The sequence below is a fragment of the Cervus elaphus genome, chromosome 7, assembly GCF_910594005.1.
Source record: "Cervus elaphus chromosome 7, mCerEla1.1, whole genome shotgun sequence".
NCBI classification, from domain to species: Eukaryota; Metazoa; Chordata; class Mammalia; order Artiodactyla; family Cervidae; genus Cervus; species Cervus elaphus.
In genome coordinates, this window is record NC_057821.1 from 46,167,501 (window position 1) to 46,181,212 (window position 13,712).

Sequence of the window (13,712 nt, forward strand, 5' to 3'; positions counted from 1 at the left end):
AGAAGGAGAGAGAGCTTCCCTGGTGGCTCAGGGATAAAGAATTCACCCACAATGCAGGAGCCACAGGAGACATGTGTTCGATCCCTGGGCTGGGAAGATCCCCTGGAGGAGAGCATGGCAACCTACTCCAGTATTCTTACCCGGAGAATCCCACAGACAGAGGAGCCTGGTGGGCTACAGTCCGTGGATGACAAAGGGTTGGACACAACTGAAGTGACTTAGCACGCACATGCAGAAGGAGCGAATGTGTGTTGGAGCCCACTAGCAGAATCTACACCCGGTGTGTTTTATGATTGTCCTCTTTTGGTAGGTGAGAAAATCAAAGTCGTAACTAGACTAAAGTAAGACAGAATACACGGTAGAATGAGGGATCTAAACCAAGCCCTGTTTGACTGCAGCTCACGTTCCTCGCCGACTCTTACAGAGCCCCTCTCTTCTTTGTTGGAGATGTCATGGCTTAGAGGGAGGACCTATCAGGGTGCGTCTAGACATGTTGCTAACATATTCAGAAGAGAGACTCTAGAGTTGGGTCTGACAGTCAAGATCAGCAGCCTCCTAGTCTGGCAGAGAAAATGCGGACAACGACGGTCAACAATCAGGAATATGAAGGGAAGCTTCATCTGGCATCTTATTCATCTACAGACTCTGAAGATAAACTTCTGGTGTCTTCAGACCACACAAATTTTTTATTTAATATTAAAAAAGTATTTCTTTACTTATTTGGCTGTGGTGGGTCTCAGGTGCAGCGTGCAGTATCGTTTGTTGCAGCGGGCACACGGACTCTCTAGTTGTGGCATGAAGGCTTGGTAGTTGTGTTGTGTGGGCTTAGTTGCCCTGTGGCGTGTGGGATCTTAGTTCCCCAACCAGGGATCGAACCTGCATCTCTTGCATTGGAAGGCAGATTGTTACCCACTGGACCACCAGTTCAGTTCAATTCAGTCGCTCAGTTGTGTCCGACTCTTTGCAACCCCACGGACCGCAGCACGCCAGGCCTTCCTGTCCATCATCAACTCCCGGACTTTACCCAAACTCATGTCCATGTGATTCCATCCAGCCATCTCATCCTCTGTTGTCTCCTTCTCTTCCTGCCTTTAATCTTTCCCAGCATCAGGGTCTTTTCAAATGGGTCAGCTCTTCACATCAGGTGGCCAAAGTATTGGGATTCAGCTTCAACATCAGTCCTTCCAATGAACACCCAGGACTGATCTCCTTTAGGATGGACTGGTTGGATCTCCTTGCAGTCCGAGGGACTCTCTAGAGTCTTCTCCAACACCACAGTTCAAAAGCATCAGTTCTTTGGCACTCTGCTTTCTTTATAGTCCAACTCTCACATCCATACATGACTACTGGAAAAACCATAGCCTTGACTAGACGGACCTTTGTTGGCAAAGTAATGTCTATGCTTTTTAATATGCTGTCTAGGTTGGTCATAACTTTCCTTCCAAGGAGCAAGCATCTTTTAATTTCATGGCTGTAGTCACCATATGCAGTGATTTTGGAGCCCCCCAAAATAAAGTCAGCCACTGTTTCCACTGTTTCCCCATCTATTTCCCATGAAGTGATGGGACCAGATGCCATAATCTTAGTTTTCTGAATGTTGAGTTTTAAGCCAACATTTTCATTCTCCTCTTTCATTTTCATCAAGAGGCTCTTTAGTTCTTTTTCACTTTCTGCCATAAAGGTGGTGTCATCTGCATATCTGAGATTATTGATATTTCTCCCGGCAATCTTGATTCCAGCTTGTGCTTCATCCAGCCCACCAGGGAAGTCCCCTAAAGGCATTTTTTGGATCTTTGGTTCCCTTGATGAGAAATTAGTCTTATTGAGCTAGAAGGGATTCCCAAATGGCTCAGTGGTAAAGAACCTGCCTGCCAAAGAGGGAGATGCAGGAGATGCATTGGGTCAGGAAGATGTCCTGGAGTAGGAACTGGCAACCCGCTCCAGTATGCTTGCTTGGAAAATCCCATGGTCAGGGGAGCCTGGTGGACTATAGTTATGGGGTTGCAACGAGTTGGACATGACTGCATGCACAAACACATGGAGCTAGGATGTTGCACAGCTGGGTCTTAAGGAGAAAAATGTGTCCCCAGCACCCAGATGGAGGCTTTCTTTATAAACTTTTATTCAGCAGAAGTGTTCAGGTTTCATCAAGAGGAATTCTCATCCTCTGTGGGCTCAGGAGCCTGTGTAAAACCTCAAGTTTTAAGTTTGTAAATGGATATTTTGAGGTGGAGTACCACGTGATGACTTGGCTGTTGGGAGCTCAATAAAATGAGTCATGGAGAATAATTACAGTCGTGGAAGATCAGGGCTTGGTGAGAGAGGGTAAGATGAGGTCTGTGGCATGGGTGACATCGGGATGAGTGTTAGGGTGAAATTACAGGCAAGTGATCTGCAGTAGAAATATATTGTGAGTCATGGACACCATTTTACATTTTCTAACAGCATTCACTAATATAATTTAAAAAAACAAGTGAATAGACTTTAACAATACATTTTATTTCAACCAATACCTACAAATATTATTTCAACTTATAATCCATGTAAAACTTAAAGCTGTATTTTACCTTTTTTGGGTATGAAGTCTTTGAAATCTTTGGATATATTTATACTGATAGCAAGTCTTAATGTGACCCAGCCTCATTTCAGGTGTGTGACAACCATATGTGGCTGGGCTGTGATGCAGAGCAAAGCAATGAAACCCAGTTAGACCTCGAAGTCCAGCCTCTCAAGTTCGTGTAGGGGAATTTGAGGAAATCTTAGAGAATCTGAACTCCTTTAGCCTCCAAAATGCTTCATAACCAATATTGACCAACAATATAATAGTTCCAACACTGTCTCAGTTGTTCTCGTCATTTCTAAGAGCATTTCTCTGATGTAAATAAAAGTTTGGATATAAAGAATATTCCTGGAGATAGATTGAATAAGTTCTCCTATGAACTAGAAATTAGTAAATGGAGAGGGAGAGCATTTTGTAACTTAAAAATGAGAAGAGAGTAGAAGGCCCTTCGGATAGCAAAGCCAGGAATGATTTATTATCCTGACAAAACCAGCCAGACATGGACATAGGTCAGGGTTACACCACCGCCATTCTGGAGCATAATCAACGTTAAAAAATGGATTTGCTGCATCTCTACCCAAATCCACCCTGCTCACCTGCCTTGGAAAGAGCCTCCAAAAAAATTCAATTGAAAGTGAGATGTGCAGCTTTATGGTCTGTGAACAAGGAAGAATATTTGAAATACTTGAATTTAGAAACTGCTAGGCATTATAGCACAGAATGTTTCTTGTTAACACAATATAAAAGAACATTTATATCATTTGCCAATGTGATGACTTAAGTAAAATAGTAACTATGTGTTTTTCCCACAGGATTATTACAATGAGCACAAATTCTCATCCTATAACATCAGATACTGCTACAGTTCCATGTTTTGTTTTTTTAACAAAATAAAAGCAATAGCAAATAATGGCAGAATACCAATACTACTTTACTTATCCAAATTATCTCATAGAAATGTAAAATAGTTAGATAGGTAATGATTTAAATTATGAAGGAAATGTCTAATAGATTTTCTAACAATAAACTTTGGATCAAAAAGAATTCAGGGACTTCTTTGGCAGTCCAGTGTTAAGACTCTGTACCCCCAGTGCTGGGGTCACATGGGTTCAATCCCTAGTTGGGGAACAAAGATCCCACATGCCGTATAGTGTGGCCAAAAAAAAAACAAAACCAAACTTCAAACTTGTAAGAGATTGAATTGCTTGTGTGTGTGTGCTCAGTCATGTCTGAGTCTTTGTGACCCCCTTGGACTGTAGCCCGCCAGGCTCCTCTGTCCATGGAATTTTTCAGGCAAGAATGCTGGAGTGGGTTGCCATTGCCTCCTCCAGGGGCTCTTCCTGACCCAGGAATCCGTGGGTTTCTTTATCAACTGCACCACCTGGGAGTATAGAAGAAAGGTGATTTAAGTAAATATACACTGATCTTTAAGAACAAGCCAAATGGCAACTACTGAGTGGTCTGATTTGACGATCACCTGGCGGGTACCCTCCAGTTTCCCCTGAACACTCCGATGCTGAAGCATCTTTAGGAGCGTATTCATCTAAAGGGTCTCGAGGGAGAAGGGCAGTGAGCCGCGGAGATGACACTGCGCGTCGGCATCAGCTGTTTCACAAGGTGAGAGTGAGAAAAAGCACACCAAAACCCTCAGGCCTGCCTGCAGCTGCCTCCGCTCCCCGTTTCTAAAGGGAGTCTTCCAGGCTCTGTTCACGACATTCTTCCCGTTCTTACTGCCTTTAATCTGTAGGTGGACGCTTGGAAAAAAACATTCAGCCACTTCTTTCGTAAATTTCTGGAGGAATAACACACATCGGACATTTTTGACCACATGAGCTCTGCTCTGTCTTGCGGGGAAACCAGGCTGTGTGTGTAAACCACTTCTCTGATTGCAGCTCACCCACTTCGCTCACTGCCAGCCATGGCCTGGCCTGATGATGGTTAACCTGATGAGGAAGAGAAATTCAGAATGACAGCCCTTGAGAAGGGAGAGTGACAGAGAACCCACTGCTGTGTAGAATTTCAGAAGACAGAGGAGTTGGCTTAGGTTCTAAACATAACAAGGGCTTGAGGGTTGGGTAGGTCGAAAGGCGTATTTAATAATCTAAATCTATAACGTGGTGTCACTAAGAAGTAGTGAATGGCTGAATTCTAAAGGACAGTAAAATGAAATATGTGATAAATGTGACAAGGAGCCAGGGAAAGACATTTTTAAGTGAGAAGAAATAAGAAATAATTATAGAAATACATAGTAAAACAGTCCAAACGATGGTGAGTGATTTAACTGCACTTGGGACGTTTTTCCCGTTCAATCTCTAATTTTCACTGAGTTGCTTCAAGTGTTCTTTTCATCCTTGCTCACTCACCCGAGGTCCTAGGGGAGCGCATTTGATGGATCAAGCTCAGGTCACTTGCCTGGCCCCTGGCTTTGTCACAGGTTGGGGAAGTAGGTTGTGTAAGCCCTTCCTGCCTTCTGTCGTTGGAGACAGGAATCCGGAGTTACTGAACCATCAAGACTATACTCACTGGGAACTAGGAAATTGTGATGCTATTAGAGAGAGGAAATGGATGCAGGACAGCAAAACAACTCACCCAGACTCCCATCAGATAAGTGTCCCCACGGTTCCTCAGCCCTGGATTATTTCCTGATCATATCTATTGGTCACAACATCAGTACAGTTAAAACATGGGAGTGGCATATGTGTGATTAGTGGGATATAAATTTACATAATATTTTTCTTGCACGTGTGTATGTGTGTGTGTGTGTGTGTATATATATATGTATGCAGGCTCAGTCGCTTCACTCAGGTACAGCTCTTTGCAGCGCTATGGACTGTAGCCCGCCAGGCTCCTCCGTCCATGGGATTCTCCAGGCAAGTACACTAGAGCGGGTTGTCATGCCCTCCTCCAGGGGATCTTCCCCACCCGGTGATCGAACCCATGTGTCTCCCACTGGCAGGCAGATTCTTTACCACTGAGCCGTGGGGGGGGGGGCATATATGTAAATATATATGTATATACACCAAAATACTTTATGTATTTCTCCATTTCCCCTTCCTCACTTATTGAAAAGCATATTGATCAAGTATAATCCATTTTCCAAGTGCTAAGCTGAATAACAGAGATGCAACGGTGAACTCAACAGACATGAATGTTCTCTATGTCATGAAACGTGTTACATAAGCAAAGTCACATGGAGGGCAACTCTTGAGATTTTAGTTGAGTCACCTGGATTAACCTGGCACTCTCAAACAAACAGTAGTTTCTCATACAAGATTTTTACATCGATTTCAAGATGGTTTAAATCTAATAATCCGTTATGTTGATTGCTTTCATATTGAATTATACCACAGTGTGATGAAAAATATTATTACTGAATGAACCCTTCAGTACAGTATATGAATTATCATAGATGCAGGGGGAAGAGATAATTATTAAATGAATGAAGGCACAGTCAGAAATACTCAGTTCAGTTCAGTTCAGTTCAGTCGCTCATGCGTGTCCGACTCTTTGCGACCCCATGGACTGCAGCACACCAGACTTCCCTGTCCATCACTAACTCCCGGAGCTTACTCAAACTCATGTCCATCAAGTCGGTGATGCCATCCAACCATCTTATCCTCTGTTGTCCCCTTCTCCTCCTGTTTTCAATCTTTCCCAGCAGAAACATTAATGTCTAATATCAGGTCCTTCCTAATTTGAAAGGTAATATTCTAAACTGTGTACATTAATTTGTGGACGTGTAGGATAAGGGCTTCCTTGATGGCTCAGTGGTAAAGAATTTGTGGCCAAGCAGGAGACATGGGTTTGATCCCTGGGTTGGGACGATCCCTTGGAGAAGGAAATGGCAACCCACTCCAATATTCTTGCCTGGAAAATTCCATGGACAGAGAAGCCTGGTGGGCTACAGTCCCTGGGGTCGCAAGAGTTGGACGCAACTTACTGACTAAGCAACAGCAACAAGTTAATGTTGCCTGGCTTCAACTAGAAAAAAAAATTAGTTACTTTGATATTAGTTTTGTAGGAGTTTTAAATATGCGTAAGAAACAATATATTTATACTTAACCTTTGAATTGTCATTATTACTTAAGTAGTGGAAAGATCTTCCTGTTTAGAAGTGAGGTGCCTGGGGACCTGCTTTAACTCTAAGGATTCGAGGTCCGGAGGAACGCGAGGTGCATGAATGCCTTGGGGTCCTGTCGGTTGAGCCCTGCAGCAATTACGCACTCCGCAGCACTCCAGTGGTTTGAAAGTTAAAATGCCTGGTAATTTACCAGGAGGGAGGGCCTTAGGGGAAGAAGAATATGGCTCAATTAATTAGTACTTGTTAGCAAACTTCAACTATTACCCTATTTAGATTTTCAAATCACTGATATCTCAAATACCCACAAGATTTGGAAGGGAAGTAAGAATAAGCAGTAGAAAAAAATAGTTTGTCCAACAGGGCAGCAGCTTTTGAAAATGGTGTGAGCAGCAGATCCATGTTGACAGGTTAGCCTTTCTATAAAGGTGAAGAAGGAAATGGTATCAGTTTGCTGTTTTTCACTCCATGGTTAAAAACTCATGCCTTTCAGTTTGAGTTTCTGGTTAAGATGAATACTCGTGATGACCATCTAGGGATTCCTATGAAAGTCTAAGAGAAACTGATTTTGAGAGTTATTTGGAGCTTTATTATGGGTGTCATTTTCCTACTTACTCATTATATCTCCTAAGTGTCTCCTGTTGGTATTTTAAAAAATTAATGATTTGTAGTGTTTTTTCAAGGTATTGTTCAAATACTTTGAAAATTATTGTCTTTGCTCTGAAAGCTTTTCAGTCAAATCTCTCATGCGTTCATGGTATGGAAACATTGTCTTCAAATACTATCTACACAAAATATATTAATAATTATTTTAAATAATTTTAGCTCACATCCCCCCTTATTTTTGTTCTAATTACTCTGACTAAGGTTTCTAAGTGAAAGTGAAGTCACTCAGTCGTGTCCGACTCTTTGTGACCCAGTGGACTGTAGCCTACCAGGCTCCTCCGTCCATGGGATTCTCCAGGCAAGAATACTGGAGTGGGTTACCATTTCCTTCTCCAGGGGCTCTTCTCAACCTAGGGATTGAACCCAGGTCTCCCACATTGGAGGCAGATGCTTTAACCTCTGAGCCACCAGGGAAGCCCTAAGGATTCTAAGAGACTGTTAAATAATAATGTGGGAAACCTGGGTTCGATCCCTGGGTTGGGAAGACCCCCTGGAGTAGGACATGGCAACCCACTCTAGTATTCTTGTCTGGAGAATCCCCTTGGGCCGAGGAGGCTGGCGAGCTACAGTCCATGGGGTCACAAAGAGTCAGATACAACTGAGCAACTAAGCACAAATATTGATACTGGACATTTAAGTCATAGTTTGAGTTTCCTTCATTTGATTTTTTTTTTTTTTTTGGTTTGAGTTTTGTTGTAGTTTTGTTTTGATACTTAGTATAATGAAGACTGATTTAAGATAACAATTGTTATCCTCTCTCTGGTGACTCAGAGGGTAGAGTCCGCCTGCAGTTCAAGAGACACAAAAGACACAGTTTCGACCCCTGGGTCAGGAAGACACCCTGGAGAAAGGAATGGCAACCCACTCCAGTATTATTGCCTGGAGAATCCCATGGACAGAGGAGCCTGGTGGGCTACGGTCCATAGGGTCACATAGAATCAGACATGACTGAGTGATGAACACTTTCACTTTTTTTATAATGAAGACTTTAAGATAATTTTTAATTATCTTAAAAAGTAGCTTTGTATCTTTAGTTGCCATTAACTAAAAAAAAGTTTGTAAATCAATCTTATAAAAACAGTATTTGAGTGAATTTAGTAAAGTAGGTGGTAAAGAATCTGCCTAGATTACAGGAGACTCCAGTTCAATTCCTGGGTGGGGAAGATCCGCTGGAGAAGGGATAGGCTACCCACTCCAGTATTCTTGGGATTCCCTGGGGGCTCAGATGGTAGAGAATTGGTCTACAATGTGGGAAATCTGGGTTTGATCCCTGGGATAGGAAGGTCCCCTGGAGAAGGGAACAGCTACCCACTCTAGTATTCTGGCCTGGAGAATTCCATGGGTAGAGGAGCTTGGCAGGCTACAGTCCATCTGGTCAGCAAAGAATCGGACATGACTGAGCAACTTTCAGTAGGATAGGTTATGTTTGAGTTTGATAAAATTCCCACTAATCTCCCTTACAGCCTCCTGACTTTTATATTTCTGTTTCATACACATATATAAACTCCTCGACCATTTAAATCTGAAGACTTGGTATTAGATTTTCAAAGTGGGGAAAATATAAAGTTTTCCTAAATTTATTTATAAAATTCATGGGAATCAAATTTAATTATAGAGCTCTAGGCTTCATGCTTTTGAAAGGTGTAGTGCTGAAGAGAGTATCGTAGTTTGCAAAATTTTGGTGTACGCCTGTAATCACAGAATGTAATGTGTTTAGTTATTTAGTTTGCATGCAGGCCTTGTGTTTCTTTAACTTACAATATATTGTAGAAAACATGAAGGTTGGTGATAAAAAGCTGAGCTGAAGCAGGTGGATTCATAGGAAAAGGACAAGTATGGGATCAATAAACTTCTCGAGAAATGGATAGATGCAGTCACATCTTCTCCCTCTGGAGCTAATGGGGCTGATTCAAAAGGAAGTGGTGCCTCGTTGAGTCAAGGTGCTTCCTTGATTCACAGAAATCTCCCTCTGGTGGGCAATTCCATTTTCACTCTTATGAGCCCCCAAGGAGCTGCAGGGGTGCACACTGGAGAATTCCCTGACCAAAGTTCACATTCGGTGTAGTTGAAGTAAAAGCCCTGATTACATTCTGTGCTGCTCTGAGTTAAAGGATAGGAAAACCTGACATGTGTGGAAGGGCAGAGCATGTACATGCCTCTTCCTCCCTCAATTCAGCAAAAATAGCCCTAACTGAGGCTGATTATAAACATCGAACAGCTAATTTAGGAAGTTGGAAACAAAGAAGGAGCATCGAGAGTGTAAACAAAGCTAATTTACTAGCTTACTACTTTTATGTATCACACCCGATTGCCTCAATGTAGAACCATAGATACGTGTATATATGCAATTGTCGTTATTCGTATGAATGTCACAAACAGTTAAATATCAGCCATGTTGCAGCCTATTGTTATATGTATATTGCCCTACTTTGAATTTCTCAGTGGGTCTGTTAATTTTCCTGTGAGATGATTTTAGACATATCCAAAAGCGTATTCTGAATCATTAGGGCACTTTTAGGAATTTATCCTATTTAGCAGCCTACCTTCTGGTAATACCTAAAACCATCTCACTTTATTAATTCTTGACAGTATCCAATGAAGCACAACAAAGGAACTAGTGATAAGCCTGTTGTTTCCAAATTTCTAGTAGGTTCCCTCTGCTGTACCATCTTAAACTCTGCCTATTCTATTTCGGTTACTGGCTTATCAGGGCAATATATAACAACAGAAAGGAAGAGTAATTTTAATATTTCATAATTGTTGTTGCTTAGTCTCTAAGTTGTGTCTGGTTCTTTGTGACCCCATGGAGTGTAGCCCTTCAGGCTCCTCTGTGCCAGGCAAGAATATTGGAGTGGGTTGCCCTTTCCTTCTCCAGGGGATCTTCCTGACCCAGGGATAAAACCTGCTTCTCCCACGTCTGTTGTATTGGCAGACACATTCTTTCCTGCTGAGCCACGAGGGAAGCCTCCAATATTTAGTAATAGTAGGTGCTTATTTGATTCACAAACTGATTTACGTTATAACAAAAACAAAACAAAAAAATGCCCAAATAGTATTGAACTATACATTTGTAATAAATCATACATGTTACATTATCACTTCATTATCTCACACTTGAGAACGTAGTGATTTACTCCTGGATGTCCATTTTCATTTGAGGCAAAGATATATGCAAGAGAGGCAGCCCCCAATCCTTCCTGGGGTACCAAATCATCGTTATCTGGTTCTATTTCCCCTCCATGGTATGCATTCAGTTCAGTTCTGTTCAGTCGCTCAGTCGTGTCTGACTCTTTGCGACCCCATGAATCACAGCACACCAGGCCTCCCTGTCCATCACCAGCTCCCGGAGTTTACTCAAACTCATGCCTATCGAGTCGGTGATGCCATCCAGCTATCTCATCCTTTGTCAGCCCCTTCTCCTCCTGCCCCCAATCCCTCCCAGCATCAGGGTATTTTCCAATGAGTCAACTCTTCGCATGAGGTGGCCAAAGTATTGGAGTTTCAGCTTCAGCATCAGTCCTTCCAATGAATACCCAGGACTGATCTCCTTTAGGATGGACTGGTTGGATCTCCTTGCAGTTCAAGGGACTCTCAAGAGTCTTCTCCAACACCACAGTTCAAAAGCATCAATTCTTTGGTGCTCAGCTTTCTTCACAGTCCAGCTCTCACATCCATACATGACCACAGGAAAAATGATAGCCTTGACTAGACGGACCTTTGTTGGCAAAGTAATGTCTCTGCTCTTTAATATACTATTACCACCTAATAAACTATAAAATATACATATCCATTTGCTTTTTTTCTTCCACTCACAGACTGTAAGCTCTGTGAGGGGAGAGGTTTTTGAATGTTTGTTTTACTGATATAGTCACGTAGTAAACACTCAATAACCCACTCCAGGATTCTTGCCTGGAGAATCCCATGGACAGAGGAACCCGGGGGTTACAGTCCATGGGTCACAAAGAGTCGGACACGACTGAGCAACTAAGCTCACACACCCTCAAATGTACTTTAAATAATTGAATGGATATGAAACATTCTATCAGCATGAAGTGACAGACACTGCACAACTTAACAATAATTTGAACAAAAGCATCAGTTAAGAACCCAATTCTGGGACGACTGAGCAAGTGTGGATTCCATCACTTACTTTTCTGTATCGGAACTTTGGGAGGCAGAGAATAACCGGGGAGCACCCAGTAACAACATGTGCTTCCCGTGTCTTTATGCTTTTGTGTCTTTTTTCCTGTTAAGCTTCTCCTTCCAAAACAAATTCTTTTCCCCTGTATTTTTTTGATATGGCTAATTCCTAATCACAATTTTTTTTTTAAACAGAAGTCTGATTTTATTTAGACTGGGATACGGCAAAGAGGTGGGCAGTCATCCTTTGCCTGGGTGGTGGTGGAGATGATGCTATGTGGTTTTTTTTGTAATTTTTGTTTACTTTTCATTTCATATTGGAGTACAGCCAGTGAAAGACAGTATGCTGGTTTCAGGTGGATGGCAAAGGGACTCAGCCATACATATACACGTGTCCATTCTCCCTTAGACTCCCGTTCCATACCGGCTGAGCAGAGCTCCAGGGGCTATATGTAGGTCCCTGTTGGTTATCCATTACTTCAAGTAGTAATTTCTCCAGGAAATCTTTGAACTCTCCAGGATGGGTTGGATGCTCCTGCCATACACTCCGACAGAACCCTGTCCTTTACACAGTATTAAACCACATTGGACTGAATGCAGACTTCATGCTCAGCTGGGCAAGATCCTCATTTCTCAACAGACAACAGGGGTGTGAATAGTTTGAGAACCTGTGTGTATGCATGCTAGGTCACTTGAGTTGTGTCCGACCCTATGGACCATAGCGTGCCAGGCTCCTCTGTCCATGGGATTCTCCAGGCAAGAATACTGGAGTGGGTTGCCATGCCCTCCTCCAGCAGATCTTCCCAACCCAGGGATCGAACCAGCATCTCTTATGTCTCCTGCATTGGCAGATGGGTTTATTACCACTGGGGCCACCTGAGAAGCCTGTTTGACAAGCTGGAGAATCAGTTTCTCCAGATTTTTGACTTAAAAATGATTTAGCTTTGTTTATTCTCCAGGGACTTGATCCACTTGCCACTATTTATTAATAAATCATTTCAGGAGACGGAGAACTGGAGTTTTATACTGAACTGGGGGTGGCGGGTTTCCAGGGTGTGGGTGCCAATGGTTGACTGTTGCTGCCATGGCAAATAGCATAAGGAATACAGCGCCATTTTCACTTTAATAGAGGTGAATTAGTTTGCCAGTATATGAAAGAGTATGCTTAGAGTATCACAGTGCTTTGTGTAAAGGGGGAGAATACAACAATTACGGTGAATTGGGTAGAATAGCTGTGTTATTGCAGTACATAAGACTTTGATTACACACTGCCAAGATTCATATCAGCCTAGTGGTTGTTGACAGATAAAGTAACAAAAATGAAACCCATTTATTTATTTTTTTCTTTATTGAGACCTCAAGGTAAAGCAGATTTTCAGTTCTTGTAGTTACTATGTTGATAAAACAGAGACTGACAGCAAAAATGTGCCAGTCTAGAAATATAAATTAAGCTTAGGTTCATATCAAAATTCCATTTAGTCTTGGAAAAGGACCTGCTGTTGGGATTATTTTTGATCCTAAAATAAATATATTGTGGAGTTTCACAGTATACTTGGTCTGTATTAACCCTTTCCTGTGAGCAATACTTTCAAATTTTTTTTTTTTTAATCTCAGTTGACAAAGCTTTATTTTGCAGTGTTTGAGACAAGTTATCATCAGAGTAGGTTACCTTTTGCTGAATGTAAATTACTAGCAACAGGATGATACACATTTCAGTCTGCAGAAAGCATGATGGAAAATTGATAGCAGACCTTTTAGTGTATTACAAAGTCATGTTTCATGCTGCGGTTTGGTTATCTACCTAAGGACAAAAGTAAGTGGGAAATGTGAAGTGAGAATTTTTGGTGTTTGTTGTGGAGATTGTAGATGTGTCTTGAGTACAATTTCCAGCTACAGCATTTGCACCTTCCTTCCTGTTACTTAAGTTTCTCCTGTTTCTTCTTCGCTTTGGTCCTCCCTCTCTCCCTCTTTTCCTTCCTCCCTTCCTTTCTTCCCTCTTTCCTTCCTTCCTTCATCCCTCCATCTTCCCTCTCTCTTTCTCCTTTCTTTTTACTCAACTAGTAAAGTGAAAATTTTGCTATAGTTTCTCAGAATTAAGACAGTATTAAGTTGGCTATGAAATTCCGGATCCAACGACATGATATGCGTCGAGAATTATATACAAGTGGGTAAACAGAGGCATCGGCGAACTCTAAACACCATTATGATCCAGCGGTTTGATTTCTTGAATATATCCTAAAAATAATTTTGATTACGTTTTCAAATTAT

The 13,712-nt window shown here is 41.9% G+C and overlaps 1 protein-coding gene across 1 annotated transcript in view; it reads left to right on the top strand.

The window, feature by feature from the left end:
* The window catches only part of LOC122696839 (orofacial cleft 1 candidate gene 1 protein-like), a 75,932-nt gene that overhangs the window by 59,657 nt on the left and 2,563 nt on the right, over nt 1-13,712 (top strand). The window lies entirely within an intron of this gene.